Below are 8309 nucleotides of genomic sequence, written 5' to 3'. Positions count from 1 at the left end.
CATAAAAGACTCAAATTCATTCACTTCCTCATTAGACCCATCATGTTCATAAATGCAATCCTCCAAGGAGGAATTAGTAATGATGGTGGTTTTGATGTTGGGGGTTACCTTGTTGGAAGCTTTAGCCATGAGGCACTTGGCGGTGATGTTCTCGTTGGGTGAATCAAAGAGAGACACCCGGGAAGTGGTAGCAATGGCAACGGACACCATGGCCATTGCTTCTCCATTTTCATCATCATCGTCATCCTCATGGTATTCTTCTTGAACCACCAACCCACGAGTAGGAGTCTTCTTGGTGAAGTTGTTCTTGTTGGGGAAGGACTTGGCTTTGTCTTTTCGGATGAACTTGCCACCATTGTCTTCCCGCTTCTCGTAAGGACAATCCGCAACGAAATGGCTCACATTGCCATAGTTGAAGCAAGTTCTAACTCGTTGCTGGCCCTTGAAGCCACTTGAGTTGTTCTTGTTGAAGTTGGGTCTTGTATTCTTCTTGCTCCAAAATTGTCTTGAAGCAAGAGCCATGTGCTCATGATAATCATATTTGATGTCTTCGGGGTTGCTCTCCTCATCTTCCTCTTCTTCCACACTAACCTTGGCCTTTAAAGCAAGGTTGGGCTTCTTTGCCCTTTGAGAACGGAGCACCGCATTGTCGGCGGTCTTGTCCAAGATGCTCATTGCAACGAACTCATCCAACACTTCACTTGAGGTCATGGAGTGGAAGTCCGGTCTTTGAAGAATGACGGAGGACATGGCCTTGTTGTAGGGAATCATGGCCTTGAGGAACTTGCGCTTGATCCAATTGTCATCCGTGTCCTTGCTTCCATGATCTCGGAGTGAGACCACGAGTTTGGTCACTCTTCGAAAGAGCTCACGAGGTTCTTCATCTTCTCTCATTGCAAACTCATCGGCTTCATCTTGTACCACTTCATAGTTGGAGCGCTAAATGCTAGCACTTCCTCTATAGAGAGACACAATGCATTGCCATGCGTCTTTGGCCATGGCATGAGGTCGAAGATGAGGGAGATCTTCGGGAAGGATTGCATCTTGGATGATGAAGAGAGCACTCTCATTGAATTGATTATCCACCACTTCTCTCGGTGTGAAGTTGCTTCAGTCATGTGGATAGAAACCTTCTTCAATGATTCTCCAAAGATTAGTATTCACATGATTTAAATGACGCTTGAAGCGATACACCCAAGAATCGAAATCCTCATTTTTCACAATCTTAGGAGGAGGACCGGCATGATTTAAATGAGTAGAGGGAATCGGTCCTCCATAAATTGGAGGTTCCACATGGGCAAAGATGCCGATGCCATTTCTACCACTAGTAGAAGGACCCTTCTCACTATTAGCTTCCCCCATGTCGGAGTTAGCATCCGTCACCTTGTTAGCGGGATCACCCACTTTCAACGGCGAGGTAGGTAGTTTAAGTCCTTCTAAGAATTTATTAAAGATGCTTTCAACTGTGGTTGTCATGGAGGTTTTCAATGTGTCCAAGGCCACATTGAATTCCTCACGGGACACGGCGGCTTCCCCATTACCCGTAGACGAGATCAGATTCACACCGGAGTGCTCCTCCTCCCCACCGTCTACGGTATCAACCATACTCTTCGGACGGCAAGGTCCTTAATAAAGAGACGAGGCTCTGATACCAATTGAAAGGATCGATATAGTTGACTAGAGGGGGTGAATAGGCAACAACAATTTTTAGCTTTTCTTTACCAATTTAAACTTTGCATCAAAGTAGGTTGTCTAGATATGCAACTAGGTGGACAACCTATATGATGCAACAACAACAAACACACAAGAAAGCAAGGGATACAACACAAGAAGGCTTGCAAAATTAAAGGTGCGAGATAACCAAGAGTGGAGCCGGTGGAGACGAGGATGTGTTACCGAAGTTCCTTCCTTTTGAGGGGAAGTACGTCTCCGTTGGAGCGGTGTGGAGGCACAATGCTCCCCAAGAAGCCACTAGGGCCACCGTATTCTCCTCACACCCTCAGACAATGCGAGATGTCATGATTCCACTATTGGTGCCCTTGAAGGCGGCGACCAAACCTTTAAAAACAAGGTTGGGGCAATCTCCACAACAATTGGAGGCTCCCAACAACACCACGAAGCTTCACCACAATGGAGTATGGCTCCGAGGTGACCTCAACCGTCTAGGGTGCTCAAACACCCAAGAGTAAAAAGATCCGCTAGGGATAAGTGGGGGGAATCAAATCTCTCTTGGTGGAAGTGTAGATCGAGGCCTTCTCAACTAATCCCGGGCAAATCAGTAAGTTTGATTGGCTAGGGAGAGAGATCGGGCGAAAATGGAGCTTGGAGCAACAATGGAGCTTAGAGGTGGAAGAGGTGGTCAACTAGAGGTAGGAGACACCCCTTTTATAGTCATGGAAAAGATCCAACCGTTATCCACATGTTCAGCATGCGACATGCGGTACTACCGCTCCAGGAGCGCGGTACTACCGCAAGGCCACGCGGTACTACCGTGGGGGACCACGGTACTTCCGTGGCAGCAGGAGAGGCTGGGACTTGCCTGACTGAGAGCAGTACTTCCGCTAGCGCGATACTACCGCTCCCCCTTGCGGTACTACCGCAAGGCAGGATAGTCCTAGCCTACGAAGAGCGCGGATGAATAAAAATACATCCGTGCCTACTTCCGCTGAAAACGAAACAGTGCAAAAATCCGACGCGGTACTACCGCTAAGGCGCGGTACTACCGTAATCCACCTGAACCAGGACGTGCGCGGTACTACCATGCACGAAGCATGGTACTACCGTGGAGGCGTGGATGTAAAAAATTACATCCGCTCCTACTACCGCGACGCAGCGGTACTAGGTGTGAGGGCCACGATACTACGACTCTAGGGGAGCAGTACTACCATGGACTCACGCGGTACTACCGCCCGGGACGTGCGGTACTACCGTGTGAGCGCGGATGTAAAAAATTACATCCGCCCCTACTATCGTACCGGAGCGGCACTAGGCCAGGGAGCCACGGTACTAAGACTCCAGAGGAGCAGTACTACCGTGGACCCCAGCGGTACTACCGCAGGTGCTTGTGGTACTACCGCTCCATAGAGCAGTACTATCGCAAGTTCAGCAGTAGTCACCAGAATAAGCACAAAGAGGATAACGAGGAAAGCTCCAAAGTGCAAGGGAAAGGAGGAGGCAAGGAGGGAAACGTGTACATGATGATTCCACCCGAACCTTTCCGACGCGGACCCCCTCTTAATAGTATGGCTCTCCTACGACTCAATATCCACCAAAAAGAACCGTAGAACAACGCCGTCTTCAATAGTCTTCGAGGGGCACCGAATCGTCTCGTGCCTAGTGATGAAGCGTCTGAGAAACTCAAGGCACATGATTAGTCCGCAAAAGCATTGTCATCAATCACCAAAACACCTTAGGGATAAATATGCCCTTACACTACCTTATCGATGTTCGATACCACAAGGACTCACGCACGTTGGAGGAGCATACCCGCCGGCCGTGGAATATTGCTCATCTTCGGCCTTATTACACCTGAGCCACCGGCTCTTGTAATGTAGATATTTTGTCAATGTATATATTATGAATATAATAAAGCAGGCATCCCTGATAATTCAGGGCCTTTGTCATTTCATTTATGAGAATATGAGTCTTTATTGTCACTTCATACGATCACTTGGGGGCTTCCTGCACATTGAGCATAGCTATGACTACCCTGTTGATCCGGCTTGTACGCCATGATTAAAACATACTTGGGGGCTTCCTGCTCATTGAGCATAGCTATGAATACCCTACTAATCCGGCTTATATGCCTGGAATGAATTATTATTTGGGGGCTTTTTGTTCATGAACAAAGCTTTGATGACCCTTGTAATTGGCTTGGACACTAGGTGTATTCACCAAAATATCTGGGTTATCCTACCTTTGTAAGTCTGCCACTCCGCTCAGGTAATCCTAGAATGACTTGTCATACTCTTGACAGTCAATCTTATAAAGACCCTGAACTTGTCAAAGTTAAAATGGTGATTGATCATGTGAGGCCTGGCTTACAGGTTTGAATGAAGGTCTAACTCAGCGGCTGTGTGGCCCTTGACAGCACTTGACTTTGAGGCTTGGCGGCCTATGAAAGTCTTGTTTTCTGATTTATATTTGAATATTTTTTGAGGTTCGTCTCTTGTGACATGTCAATACATGGTTGAATAGATGAGGGCCATGTTGCCTTATGGTTCATGTATGACCTTATCCAGAGTGTTATTAACCTGGCCTAGTTGTGGACTTCAAGTCACGAGGGTATAATGTTTATATGCTTAGAGCACTGTGCTTATAATTTTGGGATGTTACCCCTTATTGTATGTGGCCTTGTAAGCCGGCGGTATGAATACATTGAACATGGCATTGTGCTTCTTTCCTTGGGTTGTTACCCTTACTACACAATGTATGATAAGTCGGCAGTATGAACAAATATCACAGGTATGATATTTATTTTGTTATATGAGGTTTTGACAACCCGGCCTTGATTATGGACTGTTTAGTCATCAGTGGTTTTTTTGGGTACTGTGACCCTCCCTAGGATAAACCGCCAGGGCACTTGTTGTCTGTTTATGTGCAGGGAAAATGGCAAATCTGACCTGCATAACTGATAATACTATAAAGCATAAGTGGAAGATCTTCCAATGACGGATCAATAATGTTAAGCAAACAAAATGTGCACGATGCAATGGCAGATCAGTATTTAACTAGCCTATTACATGGCTCCATGAGCGCAAAATGAATAAGTGTTTTTCAAGCAGTTTCTGATGGTGCAAGTACAGAACCGTCCAACGGATCAGTTCTACTGGTTTTGGCGGCTTGAAGCCTCCGGGTCATCCCGCGCCGGTTCTTCTTCTCTCTCCACCATCTGGAAGTCAGGTGATAACCAATTGATACCAGTCAAGGCTTGAAATTCAGGGTCGTCATCAATAAGCTCAAACGGATCGATTTCCGGGGCAAAAGTGTGCTTATGAATTGGAGGGATAAGATCTGCAATCTTGTAAGTCGGCGTGGGAATTTTCTGGTTCTCTGCGGTGTAAGCCGCCTGATATTTGGATAGATCTGTTTCTTCGACAAGTAGGCTTGCTAAAGGACGCATCTCCTTCACACATGCAGAGAAATCGTTCTTGTCAAAAGGAGACCCGTCCTCTTTTAAACTGGGGCAGCCAATGGCTAGCTCGGCCGGGTCTAATTCTGACTGCCATACCTTCGCCCGGCTTAAAGCCGTAATGGCACCGACTCTAGCAGCCGACCATTTGTTTTCTTAAATTCTGACAGGCAAGATAGAAAGTTGGCTTAAGACATTGCTGAGAAGAGATGGTGCTTGTTTGCTTGGGGAGATGGTGGCTATTGTTCATTGAGCTCTGGTGTATAGTTGTTCTACTAATGTGTAAACCACCATGATCTTTGTCAGCATTTCCTTCCCAAGATTGCTACTTCTGGGACCTGCATGGCATATTATGATTAAGTCACCTGGCGGTTTATAACATGGAGAGCAGAAAGTCATTATGATATACAAAGATCTTGCCAAAAATAGCAAAGGTGGTGACCTCCTCCAATGACGCCTCAACTTTTTTAGCCCTTTGGGTCAGGGTAGCCTTCTCTTAAGCCCAGGCGGCTTTCTCAGTATTAAACTCACTTTTGAGTTTTTCATTTTCATCCAAGCTAAACTTGGAGTCAGCCTTCCGAGTTTCAGCTTCTTGTCTTTCAAGCCGGGTTTTCAAGTCAGTCAGCTGAGATTGAAATTGGCTAGATGCTTCCTGACAAGAAAGGTCAAAACAAATATACACAGTTATGAAACAATATATATTGATAAGTCCCAAGCCCTTTGCAAGCAATAGCACTTGGCACTTGGGGGCTAATGGGTGCAGAAAGTTTCTTTATGAAGTAGTATATATTGATAAGTCCCAAGCGCTTTGCAAGCAACAACAGTTGGCACTTGGGGGCTAATGGATGCAAAGCTTATTTTATGGTGCAATGGCAGATGATCCCGGTTCATCATTTATCAAAGTTTACCCGGTTTGCAAGGTTGACTAGAGATTTTTTATCAAGTGATAAGTCCCGGTTTATTCTGATAGATTCAACCGGCCCTTGGGGATTACAACTGCAAGGTTGATCACTTTTAACTGAGGACCCGGCTCAACTTAATAGTTTCAGCCGGCCCTTGGGGGCTACAGGTTTGGACTCAAATGCATAGCTAAAAGGCTATCTAACAAGTTTACAGTGCATTGTATTTTATCATATTCAGTAGACTTGGGGGCTAAAGGAATATATCTCATATGAGAGCAAGAATTAATACATCATGTTTCTGATGCATGTGCTTGGCCATGTCAAATTTGACCTTGCGCCTCTCGATCATTTCTTCCTTGGCAGACTGCTTTTCTAGAGCAATAGGATTTCCCAGTTCTTGAAAACCAATGCCAGGGATCCGAACTTCCTCAGTGTTTGGTTCTGAAGGCTTAGTTGGGCTTGGCTGTTTAGCACCCAAGGGATCAACAACTATATGGTCAGCAGAGGCACAACGATTTTCTGGTGGCGTGTCGCTAGTAGTTTCCTCCGGCTGTTGCACGGAGGCCTCAGATATTGGTGCTTGTTTTTCCGGTTCATGAATCTTGGGGTCTTCTGTGGGCTTGTTCATTTTGGCCTTTTTGCTAGGCTTTGCTTTCCCACTGCAAGAGGATTTGGAAAGTCAATATGAATTTAGAGATGTTGAAAAACATAGATTAAAGTTGGTACCCAGGGGCAGTCTTGAAAGCCGGAAGTAGAGTCTGAGATGAATCGCAAAACGAAGAGTGAGAGGTCCCCTGGTAATTTGAGTCAGAAGTATGAAGTGCTTGATGAATAAACCCGTTTTAGAATAAATGGAGTTGGAATTTTTAAGTACCTCATTCCGGCATTTGCGCGGGGCTGGCGTGTTAGGTAAATTGGAGGAAATTTCTCCACCTCCACTGGTCCTGGTTCTGTGTCGGTTCTCATGTTGTTGTTGCTTCAAAATAAAGTTGGGATCCAAGTGAGCTAAAGGGTGAGAAAACCTTACTTTCGGGGTCACACGCCGAATTTTTTGTCTTGGCAAGGGCTCTGAGTCGAAGGAAATAATGGTTACCTCGTCATCACCCGCTAGGCTAGTCTCCTTGTCATCCTGATAGCAATCAGTGTCAATAAGATGGATGAAACAAGAGCCAAGGGAGTCAAGATCTACCTCCGACTCTTCATCTTCGTCCACATTAAACGCATCGAAAGCAGTGGATTTCTTTTTGTTCTTCTTCATGGCTTTGGTCTTAGCCCTGGCCTTCTTGGCGGATTTTTCATCATATCTCTTATCCCAAAAAGCGGATCCAGCCTGAGAAAGATTACAATAAAGGTTGGGGATTTCCAAATTCTATGAACAATTGAGTAAAGTATATAAACTGGACAGACTTACCTCCAGTGTTGGGTTAAGTTTGCAGAAGGGATTCAGGCCCACTTTGCTGCAGCTCTCCAAGCTTTCATGGAGAAGATTTTTGGTCATTTCATTGATGGCTTTATCAGAAAGACACGTTGAACTGTAACACAGTGGATCTTTGGTGTTGCCGGTATATGTACACATTAATCCGGAGCAGCGGCTTAAAGATATGATCCTCCAAGCTACCCAGCACCAAACCAGATCAATCCCGGTCAATCCATTTCCCAATAATGCCCTAACCTTTGAGAAGGTAGGTGCAAGTTTGGCCCGTTCAACAGTGGTAAGCCGGTCGAGAAGAGGGTGCTTCGGGTTGAGCCGTTGGTCACGAAAGTCTGGTAAGGGATTTTCGTCAGTAGGAGAAGTATCTTTGCAGTAGAACCAGGTTTGATTTCCAATCCTTGAGATGGCTTGGAAGCTGAGCATAAGGGAAAATGGCATCTCCGCGTCGCTGAATTGAGACCCCTCCAAGTTCCTGGTTGGGCCCGTCGGTGAATTCATTCTAGCGGTTCATGTAAAAGTACTCTCTGAAGAGAGATCAACACTGGGTTCTTCTTGAAGGTATACTTCACAGAAGACTTGGAAATTGCAAATATTGGAAATGGAATTGGGCCCGATGTCTTGCGGATGAAGTTGTAGAAAATGCAGAATATCGCGGAAGAATTTTGATCCGGGCGGTGAGAAGCCCCGGTTCATGTGATCAGTGAAAACGATAACTTCATCATCCTGTGGCTGAGGTCTGGCTTCGTTCGATTTAGTAGCATGCCAGTGAATAATGTCTTTAGCCGGTAAGAAACCAATCTTGACATAATCTTCGAGCATTGCCTCGGTAACGATGGATGGGACC

The sequence above is a fragment of the Triticum dicoccoides genome, chromosome 4B, assembly GCF_002162155.2.
Source record: "Triticum dicoccoides isolate Atlit2015 ecotype Zavitan chromosome 4B, WEW_v2.0, whole genome shotgun sequence".
Classification (NCBI taxonomy): domain Eukaryota; kingdom Viridiplantae; phylum Streptophyta; class Magnoliopsida; order Poales; family Poaceae; genus Triticum; species Triticum dicoccoides.
This window is presented reverse-complemented; position numbering follows the sequence as displayed.